Below are 15,934 nucleotides of genomic sequence, written 5' to 3'. Positions count from 1 at the left end.
ATGATGGGAGAATTGAGGCCTGTCTTAGTTCAGGCTGTAACAAAAGTACCCTAGACTGGGGAGCTTAGACAACGAGGACTTCCTTCTCACGGTTCTGGGGGCTGGGACTTGCGAGATCAGAGCCCTGGGCAGATCGGGTATGGAAGGGTCAGGTCTCTGTTGGATTGTTAGTGTGGACACTTTGAAATAAAATTTTAGCATAAAATGATTGCTCCCAAATAAAACTGGTACCAGTAATAATAACAACGACTTACCAGAACTTCCCATGTGCCTGGCACTGTGCTGAGAGCTTCCCACTTCTGGCTTAGAGACAGTTACCTTCTGGCTGTATCTCACCTGGGGGTGAGGGACAGGGCTAGCTCTCTCCCCCTTCTTATAGGAACACTACTCTCCATCCTCTTGACCTAGTGGTGTCCCAAAGACCCCACCTCCAGATGCCATCACATTAGGCTTTCAACATATGAGTTCTGGGGGACACAGACATTCAGTCGATAGCAAGGTTGCAGAAGGAATTCTCATGTTTGTGAGTCCATAACCTTGAAGGGGAGATTACCCTGGATTACCCGGGTAGACCAACAGGAATCACCGGGAGCCTGGTAAGTGAAAGAGGGAGGGGGAGAGTCATGGTCAGAGTCACAGAGAGGTCGGCAGCCTTTGAAGATGGAGGGGGGCCCTGGGGCCAAGGACTGTGGGGCCTCCAGGGGCTGGAGAGGGCAAGGGAATGCAGCCCTGTCCAACACCTTGACCTCCGGAATCGCAAAATAATAAATCTGTGTTGTTTCAGTAACTAAGTTTGCAACAGCAGCAAAAGCCAACCAACACACGCGCTTCCTCGGGACAGCTCTTTCCCTCTGCTCCCCTCCTCCCTGCTGCCGTTCCCTCACCCCATCCGACCACCTCCCTTGATTTCCTGGCCCCCAAGACAGCTGCCCTCCATTCCTGGATGTCTAACCCAGCCCGGAGCGGGACATGTTCCTGGCCCCAGACAGCTCCCAGATTCCAGCTCCCACGGGGCAAGATGAGAGTAAGACATCTGGTGCGGGGGTCTGGACCTTCCTGGACCGGCTCAGTCTCTTCTGAGGCAGGACCAGTCGCCCCCAGCCGGGACAAGGGTGCCTGGAGTGGCTCGTGTGGGCCAGGAGCAGGAAAGGGGGCCGGAGGAGTCGCTGGAGGTGAGTGGAGGCGGGGGGACAGGAGGGGAGAAGGAGGGCTCTCAAAGGTTCCAGAGTGTACGACACCTCGTAAAACAGCGCAAACTGGAGCGTGGAAAGGTACTGGCCTCGGACTTTCATCTCCTGTCAATAAAGCCTTATCAGCACTGAGCCGGGTTTTCGGCTCTTAATTCCAGATGTGGCCCAAGGCCCATCCGCCGAAGGGCGCCTTTCCCCTCCTCTTCCCAGGAAGACCGGGCAGGGCAGTGCTGGGCCGGATGGAGAGGGACAAAGGCCTTTCGGGACTGTGCTCTGGGGTCACAGGAGGCAGGCTGGCGGAAGGTCACGGATGCCCCTGGAGGCGGCGAGGCAGCCAGGGAGCCGGTGGTGTCTCCCCCAAGGTGTGTCTGTCCCTGCTGCAATGTGGGGGCACAGTCTCAACCGGGTTCTTGGAGGATCAGGTCCTTCGCCTGAATGTGGCCTTGGGCAAGTCAATTTCCTCCTCTGGCCTCAACGGTCTTGGTATAATTAGGAACGAGCCCTAGTTCCTTGTGTTAGTCAATAATCGTATACTAAGCCTGTAGTGCATGCTGGTTTCTCTCTAGTCTCGGGAGACGCGGGAGAACCACGAGGTCTCTCTGATCTTATAAAGCACCTATTCTAGCACAACTGAGTCTCAAATAAACGTACAAAGAAGCAAATTACCCAGACCAAGAGACATGCAGGGAAGAAAGGAAATGAGATGGTGTGACAGAGGAAACTTCGCCGGAAAGACCCTCACTAGGAAGGCGGTCAGGGGCACCCTCTCTGAAGAGGGGACGTTTGATTCTCCACTGAAAGTTTTATGTGAGGGGCGCCTGGGTGGCTCAGTCAGTTAAGTGTCCGACTTTGGCTCAGGTCGTGATCTCACAGTTCGTCGGTTCGAGCCCCGCGTCGGGCTCTGTGGCGACGGCTCGGGGCCTGGAGCCTGCTTCCGGAGTCTGTGTCTCCCTCGCTCTCTGCCCCTCCCCTGCTCGTGCTCTCTGTCTCTCAAAAATAAATAAATGTTTAAAAGTCATAATAATAAAACTTTTTTTTTAAAAAAAGGGAAGTTTTGGGGCGCCTGGGTGGCTCAGTCGGTTAAACGTCCAACTTCGGCTCAGGTCATGATCTCACGGTCTGTGGGTTCGAGCCCTGCATCGGGCTCTGTGCTGACAACTCAGAGCCTGGAGCCTGCTTCCCATTCTGTGTCTCCCTCTCTCTCTGCCCCTCCCCTGCTCATGCTCTGTCTCTCTCTGTCGCAAAAATAAATAAAAACATTAAAAAAAAATTTTAGAAAGGGAAGTTTTATTTGATCAGAGTGGGCACGAGGGGCTGCAGAGGAGGAGACCCCAGCTTCGGACTCACCCACGCACCACGCTTTTGCAACACCGAGCGCGTGGCTTCTACTCTCCGGGCCTGCCTCAGTTTCTCCATCCGTGGAGAGAGGGGGTGGCTGCCCTTGAAGGTCCTGAGAGGCTTTGCAATTAGCTCTCCGTTGATAAAAGTGGGAGCTCTTGAGTATCTGTGAAAAATGTGGGAGACTTATTTAAACGTGACTCTGTGAGTCAGGAGAGGCTCCGCTATGCTGGTGGCTGATAAACCCTGACATCTCGGCGGCTTAGCACATTAACAATGTATTTCTCACTCACATGGTGTCTGCTGTGTGTTAGCTGCATCACGTGGAACATGTGGCCGCCAAGGTCCAGAGCAGGGAAGAGAAAGACCCGGAGGGCACGCTGGCTCTCAGTGCCTTTGCCTGGAAGGCACAGCACAGCACGTCTTCCATTCGCGGTCCCCTGGCCGAAGGAGTCCCGTGGCCCCATCCCAGCGGCAAGGGAGTCTGGGCGAGGGGAGGAGCCCCTGGAATATTTGGCGGGTTCCAACTGTCTCCGACACACTCCTTGATGGGATGTCGGGGCACCACGCGAGCAGCGAGCCGCGAGCACCTTCCCGGCGCCCGCCCCCAAACACTGCCCGTGGCTTAATCTGCGTCTCAGTTGACATTCAGAGACCCCACCTCTCCTCTGTGCCCACCCCTCCCCCTCCGCGGAGCATCCAGCTCCTCAGAAACATCTGGGAGCCCTGTTTCCCAGTGGGAGACACAGAGCTGGCCACAGATGGTGTCTCGCCGATCCTGGGGCATCCTCGGTATGACTAAGGGGACATCTGTTCTCCCTTTGTCTGGAGCATGGTCAAAGTGAATGAAAAAGGAGAGTGGTCGTTCAACCGAAGAGAACCCATTTGACATATTTAACTTGCTCCTTCTGCCGTCCGCTCTCCTGCCGCGGCATCCACGCGCCCTTCCATTCAGTTATTCAATTTTTTTAATGTTTATTTATTTCCTTTTTGACAGAGAGAGAGAGAGAGCACAAGCAGGGGAGGGGCAGAGAGAGAGAGGGAGACACAGAATCGGAAGTAAGCTCCAGGCTCCGAGCCGTCCGCACAGAGCCCGACGCGGGGCTCGAGCTCACAACCCGTGAGATCGTGACCTGAGCGGAACTCGGACACTCAATCCACTGAGCCACTCAGGAGTCACTTCATACCAGCCACCGGACGGTCGGTCTAAGGGACGTGCCCTCAGGAGCAAGTCAAACTGGCTTGAGAGCCGAGTCATCCGAAAGTAACCACGACGATGACCACGGTGACAGCTGCCATTTCCCGAGTGCTGGTGTGCCAGGCCCCGGGGTACTGTGCTGAGTGCCTTACAGAGAGGGTTGCCTTCGAGCCTCAAAGCAGTCCCAGCAGCGCAAGAACTATGATCCCCACTTTCTCAGTAACTTGGGGTCCAAAGGCCGCCATGGCATCTTGTGACGGTGAAGTTTGCCGCGCAAGATCTTCTCAGGGACCGTGGCGGTGTCTCCGTGGACCGGGTTGCACAGCATCATTGAGGGCATGGCTTCTCGTGGCATGGCCTCCGAGACTGGTTCCCCAGCCCTCCTCCGTGTAAAGTAGCCACATCTGGCTTCTGTCGCTTGCCCCCAGGAGCTCTGTGTGGTTGGCATCAGCCCGTGGGGAAAGGCCCCAGCGAATACGGGGAGAAATCCACTGGTCCCTCAGCGGTGCCACCTTTTCCTTCCCCTCTGCCGCTGCCGGGGGCCCAAGGCCACGTCAACCGTCTCTGGGTTATTAAGACCGCCGCCTACGGGGGGCCTCCTTGGTTGCTCCTCTAGCCATCCTGCACGTTGCCAGCAGAGGGCGCTTTCTAACCTGGAACCCCCATCCTCCCACCCTGGCTTCCAAGGGCGGCGACCCATAAGACAAAGTCGCCCTCCACCGCCAGGCCTCCTGGGCCCTTCACGTCTGCCACTGCCTGCCTGTGGCCTCAGCTCCAGGCCCACCCTTCTCTTGACACCTCTGGACTGTTTTCCAGATGTGCCACTGGCCCTCAGATCTCTGAGCCGTTATTCGCCCTGCCCTACCCTATTTACCTACTATTTACCCAGTAAATCGTTGTTGAATGTTGAGCCCCGTGTCAGTCCTGTCGGCCCCCACAGCGTCTGCACAGTACCTGCCTTGTATGAACTTCCTGCTAAACAGTCGCTGGATTGATTGAACTAAAATGAGATGGGGCCCCGGGTGGTCATCCCATCGCAAGGTTTCAGACAGGCGGTGCGCGGGCTGGGTTCAGCCAGCATCGTTTAAAGCTCAATTTTAAGGGGCACCCCGGTGGCTCAGTCGGTTAAGTGTCTGACTTTGGCTCAGTTCATGATCTCATGGGTTGTGGGTTCGAGCCCCACGTCAAGCTCTGTGCTGACAGCTCGGAGCCTGGAGCCTGCTTCGAATTCTGTGTCTCCCTCTCTCTCTGCCCCCACCCCGTGCTCGCTCTCTCTCTCTCTCTCAAAAACAAACATTAAAAGGTTTTTTTGGTTCAATTTTAAGGTGCGCCTGGGTGATTCAGTCGGTTAAGCATCCGACTCGGGATTTTGGCTCAGGTCACGGTCTCACAGTTTGTGGGTTTGAGCCCCAGAGCCTGCTTGGGATTCTCTCTGTCTTCCCCCTCTCTGCCCCTCCCTTGCTCCTGCTCTCTCTCTCTCTCTCTCTCTCAAAATAAATAAATAGGCTTTAAAAAATAATTAAAAATTTTCAGTTTTAAGCAGTGTCAGTATTTTAAAAGGGGAAGACTCCACGGAAGAACGAATCCCACTTCCTGACTTCCCCTCAATGAGGAGAAGAACCGCCCCCACCCTCTTCCCCTTCCCAGGACCGACTCCGACAATGGTCCCATTGGTCGAAGCTGAGCGGTGGCTGTTTCTCACAAACAGGGCAAGTGTTCTCCGTTTTTCTACAGCTCCCACCCACCTCACTTCTGTCATTTAGGCAGAACGCGTCCTGGACTTCTGCAGGCACTGACATTTTCGGTCCTTGCCCTGTTCAAAGCCTTGTTTTACACGTGGACATTGGTGCCTGCTGGGGCTAAGACCACGGTCCCCGCCTCTCGTTCTCCATGCACCGCTCCCCCCGCGGCGGCATTGGCCCTGCACACACCCACACGTGCTTGGAATCTCCGTTCTGGATTTGCCTTAAGCTCCTTTTGCTACAAGTTCGGGATGTTTTAGAGCCCTCCTAAGTCTACACCAGCTCCTCCCATTACCACCCCCAGCGAGATCCTCGGTGCCCCCGAGCCGGGCGTCCAGAGCCACATCCATCACTGACCCCGGGCTGTCAGCACGGCCACGTGCCCCTCTCAAAGGCCTGAATCCAGAATGGATTTATCCCGAGGGGTGGGGGGGGGAGCCCCGTATGCTTTTATGTCTTCAATTCATTAGATTTTTCTGTCAGCAGCATAAATCAGGGCTGGACCCTCTTCTCACACACTCAGGAATGGAGAAGACACGCAGGGAGCAGATAGGAAATGCCCGGAGGGCTGGACGTGGCAGATGGTGATTTTACAACCCTGATATTTATCCTTTTGTGCGTGCGTGTGCGTGTGCGTGTGCGTGTGTGTGTGTGTGTGTGTTTAAACCAAAAAGAGATCTTAGAGAGATCCTCGGGGGGACAAAGATGGGAGGATGGGTGAGGAGACTGACATTGGAATTGTTGCTTTCCCACAATCCTACCGGAGTGCCTCCAATTTCTTCCAATTCCATGGTCAGAAAATCTCCCCTTTTATTCTGCCCAAGCCCGCCTAAGAGGGGGTGGTCTCCAGAATACAAACAAATAAACAAAAGCCCAAATCATGCTAAGTTCTTGAGTAGCTGTTTCCCGCCATTGGTACAAAATCCAAACTCCCGGGGCGCCTGGGTGGCGCAGTCGGTTAAGCGTCCGACTTCAGCCAGGTCACGATCTCGCGGTCCGTGAGTTCGAGCCCCGCGTCGGGCTCTGGGCTGATGGCTCGGAGCCTGGAGCCTGTTTCCGATTCTGTGTCTCCCTCTCTCTCTGCCCCTCCCCGTTCATGCTCTGTCTCTCTCTGTCCCAAAAATAAAAAAAAAAAAAAAAAAAAAAAAAATCCAAACTCCCTGCCAGGGTCACCCAGGACCTCCGCGGTCTGGGCCTCCCCCTCGTCCCATCTCATCGTCGTGTATAACCCTGCCCTTTGCTTGATGAGTTGAGAAAATCCATTCATTCATTCATTCATTCATTCAACAAGTGTTTCATGAGTACCTGCTAGGTGTCAGATACTTTTATAAGCTCTTGGAGTACAGTAGGGAGCAGAGAAAACCTCCTGCCCTTACAGAGCTTACATTTTTAGTGGAAGAGAGATGATATTACAAATAAGCACATATAATATGTTGGATGGTGGTAAGTGCTATTAAAAAGACAGCGGAATAAGGGATAAAGCATGAAAGGGGAGCTATTTCAGACGGGGCGATCCAAGGAGATCTCTTTGAGGCAGTGCCATTTGGGCAGAGATCAGAGGGAAGTGAGGATGTGAGCCCCCAGGACAGAAGGAAGGATGACGTGGCAGCAAGTGCAAAGGCCCTGCGGTAGGAACATGCAAGTTGTTCTAGTAAGTACAAGAAGGCCCTTGTGGCAGGAGTGAAGTCAGGAGAGGTGGCCAGAAGCTAATTCATGCAGGGGCCGTCAACCACAGTAGGGACTTTGGGTGTATTCTGAGTGTCCTAGGACCTCTGGAGGTTTCATCTGGGGAGTGACTCTCATGTTTACATTTTAAAAGGACTACTCTGTGTGCTATCTTCTGATGGGATAAACAACGGGAGGGCTGAGGGGATGCAGGGAACAGCCCAGGTGGGGCCTGATCTAGGGAGGGGAGGAAGAGGAGGAGTGGGGGGGAGGGGAGGCAGTCTTGGCATCAGAAGAATGGAGAATGGAGCCTTACGCCTTGGGTGTTTGCCTGGGGCACGCCCTGGGCCAGTCTGCCTACACAACATCTTTGTGTTATTCGTGCCTGCACTCAGCCACCCTGCTGTCCTGGAACCAAGGCCTGGACTCTCAGACCATTCACACTCGGACTCAACGTCCCATATTCTCTCGCCTCTGAAAAGGTATTAGACTCGCCCCAGCATGAAGTTGGACTAGATGGGAGAAATGCCCTTCAAAGGATGGAGAAGGGAAAGGTAGGAATTTTGTTCCTCATATCCCCCAGGCTCCTTCCCGTGGCGGGGCCACCGCTTCTAGAATGAGCACCCTCACCCACAGCTTCCCCCTTCCATCTTGTAGAGCAGGGGTGTGTCCATTTCCCAGATTCATACCGTGAAGCCCTAACTGCCAACGTGATTGTGTTCAGAGTCAGGGCTTTTAGGAGGTAATTGGGGTTAAATGAGGTCATGAGGATGGGGTCCTAATCCAATAAGATGGGTGGCCTTGTAAGAAGAGGAAGAGAGAGAAACTCTCTCCTCCCTGCTCCCCTGCCCACCACGTGCACACCAGGCCACGTGAGGACGTGGGGAGGAGGCCCTGCAAGCCAGGAAGAGCTCTCACCAGGAACCGCATGGTCCGGCACCTGGATCTTGGGCTCCCCAGCCTCCAGAACCGGAAGAAATGTCTGCTGTTGAAGCCCCCGGTCTACGGCGTTTTGTTACGGCAGCCAGCGCAGACTGAGACAAGGGCTCTCCCTCATTCTTGATCACCCACCTCCCACCACTGAGCATACCTCCACCCCCGTATGTATAGCTATTTATAAATGTCGTACATAGACCACATCTTGTACCATCAGACTATATATCAAGCAGACGGAAAAAGTCGGTTTCTCGTGTTGAAGACGGAGGAATAAAAGCAAAAAGTTTTGCTCTCTCCTTTATGTGCCCCCTCGGGTCCTCTCGTCCACTTCCCTCTGGAGATGTTAGTTTAGAGCCCAACGCTTGTTCTTTAGGAAAGCCTTTTCTGATCTACAACTCATTCATTCATCCATTCGTTCATTTGCTCGCTCACTGAACAAATATTCACGGAGGAACTATTAGGAGCGAAGTAAGTACGTGGGCGCTTCAAACGCAGAGGGTTCTGCTCTTGAAGGCGATGTGTTGGTAGGCCTTCCTCCAAGGCAGTCTTCTCTGCAATTGGCTCTAATTAATTAAGTGTTGAATTACCTGTTTCCAAGACAGCTACCTTTCCTACTGGAGGACAGAGGCCACGACCGTCCTCAGTCATGGTGCCTTTTCCGTGCTTGGCGTATGGAGAACAGTCAATAAACAGCGGATGGATGAACGAAGGAACAAAAAGCGAATGACTGAGGTCACTCACTCTCCCTTTTTTCCCCCTTTCCTCCGGTCAGTCTTGCCATGGAAACATGTTGGAGTAGCTCAGGGGCAGGCGGGCTGGCCAGCAGAGTAGGGGTGGGGTGGGGAGAGAGATTTGCGAGCAGGGGCCAGGTTAGCAGTGGTTTTATTACATCCCATTAAGCATATGGTCATGATTATAATAAGCACATGAGTTATGGCGAGTGACATATGTTTCTTAAAAAGAAAAAAAAAAAAAGGAGCCAGGAGGAAGAGAAAAAGAAACACAGCAAGCCTCAGAAGCAGCCCGGCTGGCTGGGCAGGGGAGTGGCCGGGAGGGGGTCTGTTCTGCACTGAGGTTTTTAACCCCTTCCCATCCTGGGCGTGGTGTGCAGGGAAAGAAGGACTCCTGGGGGGGCCAGTCCCGCTCTAGGGGCTCCAAAGGGGATCTTACCCACTTGTCTGAGAGCCACCAGAGGACGGGGATCTGGTCAGCTTCGTGGCCCCAGTATCTGGGACAGGGCCAGGTCCAGGGCAGACGTTGGGTATGCGTATGTGTGGAGGGAGGGAAGGAAGGACAGACAAAGGAGAGGAGGAAGGAAAGGATGAAGGAAGGAAGGAGGGAGGGGAGGAGGGGGATGGAGTTTCTCGGCTTTCATTCATTCATTCAGCAGCCGGGCTCCGTATTGCACACGGCGAGGTTTAGCACAGGAGCCCTCCGAAGGGGTCGGGACACCTGGGTTCTCCCTGGGATTCACCATGCACGTCCCCTATGGCCTTGGGCAAGTCCCTTTCCTTCTCTTTGTCTCATTTGTCTAAGGAGGTGGTCACTCAAGTCTCTCCTGGCTCCGACCTCATGAGTGGGAGGGGCAGAATCGCCTGCCACCTGCCCCAGCCTCAGGAGGGAGCACCCCCAGCCCTTAGCTGGGCAGAGACCCGATCACCTGATCACCTGCCTTCTCACCCATTTTACAGGATCAGAGGCCGGGGTGTCCGTGCTGCCTGACAACGAACTTGTCAGTTTTCTCCCCACCCCCCACTCCCCTCTCCTACCTTCCCCGCGCCTCGAGGTCAAAGGGGATTATAACCAGAGAATCAAAGACCCAAGCATCTTTAGTCTTCTAAAGACTGTGACCGAGGAGAACGCCACATCTGGGCCGCAGCAGAGGACAAAGCCTCCTGTTCTGGAAAGCTCCACCTCACCCTGTTATCCAGGCTCTGGGAGCGGACGTTGTCGGAGGCTGTTGACAGGGTGGGTAGGGGACTGGGGACCTTGACTAGGAAGTGCCAGGCCCCATCTCTGGAAATGTGCCCAAGAGCCACAGATCACCTACACAGCCGCTCCGTAACTCCAACGGTTTCGCACCCTTGTACCAGATGAGGAGATGCGGTTTGCTCAAACGGTCACAGCAGCAGGCGTGGGATCCAGGCTGGGATCCAGGCCCGCCTGACTCGGAGGCAGCACTGACCTCCTCCTCCCCGAGGCCTCTACCTCTGCAGAGTAGAGAGTGGCTGCTCCTCGGCCAGCGTGACCATGAGCACATCAGGCTACCTCCACGATGCGCTGTCCTCACCTGCAGAATGGGCCCACTCTCAGAGGACAACCGGAGGGGTAATCAGGACAGCATCAGGCACAGAGCCGGGGCGGTGGCATGGGGCTTGGGGCTGGACCAAATTAGAGCTTCCTGGCTTTTCCCCCAAGGAAGGCTGCTCTTACTATCCTGTGTTTTGAAAGATCTTATCTCTTGAACAAACTCGGTTTTAAAGTAATGATTAATTTATTTCCCCCTTCTTATCCCTCAAACGTGCCTGCGGTCGCCCTCTGAGATGACCGCCAAGTCCATACTGGGCCGTCAGAATTCCAGCCACCCCCAAGACGGGACTTTGTCTGTCCAGCCAGGCATCCCCAAGCGGGGCCTGCAAGGGCCTCGGAACTGTCGGGACCCAGTACTACCTCCGGGGACCCCAGGCTGAAAGCCCCTGAGAGGTGACGGTGATGCTAAATGAGTCTCGGGTCACCATGGAGCTCAGCTTCTGTGCCCCACGTGGTTCCAGGAGGTTACCCCAAGGGTTCTATACCTATCTTCATACTACACGGGAGGAACCAAGGTTCAAGAGATATCGGTAGCCCTCCAAGGCCATGAGCTGGGATGTGGAGAGGCGGGGCTCGAGCCTGATTCCAGAACCACCCCTCTGACCACCTTCCCATGCCTGAAGCTAGGATTCCGTGATTGGGGTGAGGGTGGGGGTCCCGTGGCACCCTGAGCCTTGCCCGGAGGACCACCCTGTCTAACGAGGGTCACCAGACACTCATTGATTTGCCCCAACCCACAGGGCAGCGATATGAAGGCCCCACAAGTCCTTGCATGATTTGGCCAAAGGCTGGCCCCTGGTACCTGCAGCAAAGCCAGGGGAGCCCTGAGCCTAGCGCCTTCCTGCTCTGTGCCTCAGTTTCCCCCATGGTGCAGCACAGACACTCATGCTTCAAAGGGCCCTCTTGAGGCTGTCAAGAGAGAGACGCCAAAATGCGGGGCCAGCGGGGCCTGCGGGGGGGGGGGGGGGGGGGGGGAGACCAGAAGCAGGCCCTCTCTGTGCTTCGCCAGGTGGGGGCAGGAAAGGAAGCCGGGGGAGGAGCGCCTTCTGGGGGCCTGTCCTGAGAACCGGGGCCGCCCCGCAGAGTGATGGCCGCAAGGGGACGGACCCGAAGATAAATAAGAACAGTCCGCGTGAGCCGGGGCTCATCTTAACACTAAGCAGAGGGCCCGAGGCTGGACTTGAAAGCCGCCGGGGGAGATGGATGGGCTGCGGCCGGGGCGGGGGCGGATGAGTGATGGGGTGTCGGCGCGCTCAGTCCCCGCCAGCCCGAGATGCCGGCCTCTGTCCGGCCGCCGGGACTTGGGGGGGGGGGGAGGGAGGACGGGGAGGGGGGCGCCCTCCCGCCGCCCCGCCCGCCGCCGGCCGGGATTTATGGCTTCGTTAAGGCCGGGAGAGGGGCCGAGGCCAGGCCTGCGGTGGGAGGGTTTGATGTCAGCCTGACTGCCCCTGCTGGATTTCCGCCCCGCGCAACAGAAGGGAAAGCAGGCCGGGCCCCGCGGGGGCCACGGTGACTCGGGTCACGGGTCACGTAGGGAGGGGCGTGAGGCCGGGCCCCCTTCCTTCTGTCCGCGGGCCCCTGAGGCCTTCAGCCTCCAGGTGACTCCCTGCATGGCCCCGGTCCCCAGCCAGTCTGCCTCTGTGCTTCCCCAGTACCCCTTGCGGTTCCAGCCTCCAGGCGTCCACTCGGGCCTCTGCCCGGAGGGCGGGTGCTCTGGACGAGCCCCGTCCAGCCTTGGCAGCCTTCCTGGGACGCCCCTGCTGCCTGCAGGCGGCGTGGGGCTTCCTCCTCAGGGTTCTGCTCCTCGTGGTCCTCGCCAACCCCTGAATTTACCCCTGAATGGCCATGAGCTTGAGGGCAGGGAGTCCATCTGTCTTCGTCTTGAGGCCTCCAGCATTTACTCAGGGACGTGAACGAAACCACCATGCACTGAGGTCTCACTACGTGCCAGTGGCTGTGCTGAGGGGAGTGCTATTTTGCCGTTTACTGCGCTCATCTGCTTCATAGGCATGGAAACCGAGGCTCAGAGAATCTTTAGCCGTGATCCCAACTGAGTCTGTCCGAGTCCAAAAACACAAGTGCTTGAGACGACTCAGCTAAGCACCAGCCCTGGGCGGGCGGCGGGGGGTGGGTGGGAATATCAGCCAACACGGACGGAAGTTTCTCTTCTCTGACTGCATCACCCCACGCCCACTGTTTGCATTTGCGAGACAATCTGACTCCCCGTGTAGTCTCCTCCCGTTGGTCCTCAGAGCAGTCCTGTGAGGTCAGCATTATTATGATCACCCATTTCACAGACTGAAAAATCCGACTCAGGGAAGGGGCACGTGTTGCCAGGGTCACAGCCAGCAGGTGGCTGAGCCAGGGCTGTTGGACGTTTCTCTTTCTCCCCAAGCTCAGGAAGGCCAACCTGGGGCGGGGGGGACAGGGGAGAGGTAGTGCAGGGACTCTGCGGGTGGGCTCTTGGTCCTTCCACTGGGGGAACAGAGAGGAACCTTCCAAAGCCCGGGCCCTTACTAACACACCCCCACTCTGGAAGGGATGGTTCCCTTTAGTGGGATAAAACCCCTGGCTGGCAGCCAGCCCTGTTCTCTCCTGAGCCCGGGAGGATCCCAAGTGGCCCCGACTTCCTGCCCGCCGTCAGCCCCTCCGTGCTGGGGTGGAGGTGCTGCTGTACCCCCCTTCCGGTCCAGGCCCGCAGCTCCACAGTCAGCACAGCGGTGAGGAAGCAGCCTTCCCCCACCACCCCAGCCTCCCCGGTGGGGGTGTGGATGATGCCCCAGCGAGGCCGCCTGGGAGGGGTGAAGCCATGCAGGCTGGTTGCGTCTCCAGTCTTCTTCCCTCCTCGCCCTCCACGGCCCCACGGCCTCGCCTCTCGCTGGCTCTCGTGTATAACTCCTCTCAGCACCTGTCCCAAAGGATTCGTCAAGATCCCGTCCGCTCACTGTTTAGGAGGGAGAGGAGGCTCTGAGGAGGAAATTGACTGGTCTGCGACCTCTTTGGGACAGGAGCGTGGTTAGAATTGGGTCTGCCTCCATTCGCCCGTTCACCCATTCCCCTGCTGTGTGCAAGGCACTGTTTGCTGAGCACCTACTGGGTGTGAGGCACTGTTCTAAGCATCGGGATACCGTCATGAGCAAGACGATTTTCACAGAGCAACAGTCCGGCAGGAAAGACAGACATTAGACAGACCATGACAGAATAATTGACTCCTGCTGTGATAAATCACTTCCCTCACAGCTCTGCTCAAATGTCACCTCCTCAGAGAGACTCTCCCTGACCCCCATGGCTTAAAATCCCACCCTGTCCATCACCATCCCGTTTCTTGATTACTTAATAGCAGTGTGTGTATGTGGTGATACGTGTTTCTTCCTTTCCTACCTTTCCCACCATGCGAGTGGAGATAAGGCCGTTTTGTGCTGTTTTCTTCACCACCTGGCAGGTAGAGGATGAGGGAACAATGAATGGATGAATGAATGGAGGCAGAGGAGTGGCAGCCTGTGTAGAGCCCAGGATGCCCAAGAGAACTGATAAGGCCTCTTTTGAGGTTCCCCTATGGGGGAGTCGCCACAAGCTGCCAGAAGGGCCCTTGAGGGCGGGTAGCGTTTTCCAGCCAGCCTGGGTGCCACAAGGCGCTGTAGATCTTTGGATCAAATCCTAGTTCTGCCGCCTGCCGTAGGAGTGATCTTGAGCCAGTGTTTATCCTCTCTTATTCTCAGTTTCTTCATCTGCAAAATGGGGACGAACCCAGCCTCCACCTTGTGGGGTTATGGTGAGGACACCTGGCGTGACAGCTGCGGACCGTTTAGACGAGAGCTGACCCGTGGTGAGCGTTTAGCACACGCTGGCGGTTGTAGCCCAGGGCTGCCTCTCCTGTCCCGCGGAAAATTAGACCAAGGTGTTCAGGATTTGAAAGAAGTGGGTCCTGGTTGGCTTCAGTGTAGGACTGATGGGGTGAAAAGTCTAAAGTCCTGAGTGCTAGGCCCTTCCCAGTCTCTCCCCGGAGCATATCATCTGCCCCTCAGCCTCAGTGTCCCCATCTGCTTGAGGAGGCGTGGAGGTGTCAGCCCGCTTCTCTCCAAGCCTGAGGCTCCTCCCCCCAGCCCATTCCCAGCCAAGCTCTCTGTTCCCTGAGGCCTTAACTTCCCGTCAGAGACCTCAGGGCCATGCACAGCCAGGCCTGCACCTCCTGCATGAATATTTTGCACCTTCCCCCAGCCCAGATGTCCTGGAGTCTTGCCTCCTTGGCTCTCTCTGGGCCTGCTCTCTGTCCCTGCTGGCTCTTAGCCAGAAAGCCCCTGACTCCTCCCCTTCCCCCTCCCCCCAGTGCCTGTTGCAGGGGCTGCTCTGCCCCAGGGCCCCCAGGACGCCCTGCACCCCACATTCCCTAACTCCCACCCACCTCCTGCAGAGGACGTCATTTTTATACTTGCAGTCATTAATTTTAGGGACTTGACTCACAGTGTGGGCTGGGGGTTCCTTAATCTCAGAAAGGGCCCTATTTGCCCTCTACTTCTTCCCCTGGGGAGACATGGCCCAGGAAAGTGCGCGCGCACACACACACACACACACACACATACACACACAGAGCCTCAGGAGGGCTACAAAAGTTTTCCCCTGAGATAGAGAGCTTACTTCTGAAGCTCGGGACAGTGGGAAGGGGTGGCAGAGGGGCAGGCTCTGGCCTTGGGCCCAGAACGGTGGTTTCTGATGCTGCCTCTGCCTGGGGCTTGCAGGGGAGCTGGGGAAGGGGGAGGAGGGGCAGAGAGGAAGCGCTGAGTCTGCAGTTGAGCAGTGACGTGGAACATTTCACAGGGCGGACGCCGGGGCCAGGTGACCTGACTTCTCCTAGCTTGGAGACCCCAGGGGATGTCACTGTCCTTCCCTGGGCCTATTCTGGCCTCTGCAGAATGTCAGTTCCAGACGTCAGGCAGCGTGTGGCCAGGCAAAGAGCAGGCAGACTCAGATCCCAGTCCTGGCCCAGGTCCCTGAGGGCTATGCTGCTGGCAGTGAAAGGCTGTCCCTTACCTTGCAGAACTGCGGCAAGGACAGGAACTCGTATGTGGGAAGCATCTAGTGGGTGCCTAGAAAACACACCCTTTCCTCGGAGTTGCCTGCCTGACCCCAGGGTGAGCTCAAGCCCCTCTATTGAGAATTTCTTCACACTGTCCTTCATGGCAGTGACTGCTGTCTGTAATTATAGATGTATTTGTGGGATGATCGGATGAACGCCCTCCTTCCTTGCTAGATTATAAGCTCCTTGAAGGCAGAGACCTGAGCGTGGCATATAGTAGGAGGTGCTATTAGATGCAGTCAGGAAACCAGAACAGGTATTTCAACAGAGGGAATCTAACACAGGGAACTCGTTCTGAAGATGTGGAGGAGCTGTAAGGCCTGAGCCCGGGGGTCAGGTACCCCAGAGATAAGCAGTGGCAGGAAGCTGCCACATCCTGGGGCCCCAGAGGACCAGGGGAGAAGTGATGACAACAGAGCCCGGGAGCCAGGATCAGCGGGGGACACTAGAAACACAGTTGTGCGGAGGCCTGCCCACGGGA

Source organism: Panthera pardus, unplaced genomic scaffold (assembly GCF_024362965.1).
Source record: "Panthera pardus isolate Hobbes unplaced genomic scaffold, ASM2436296v1 HiC_scaffold_12, whole genome shotgun sequence".
NCBI classification, from domain to species: Eukaryota; Metazoa; Chordata; class Mammalia; order Carnivora; family Felidae; genus Panthera; species Panthera pardus.
The sequence above is the reverse complement of the archived record's forward strand: the minus strand, read 5'-3'. Positions refer to the sequence as shown.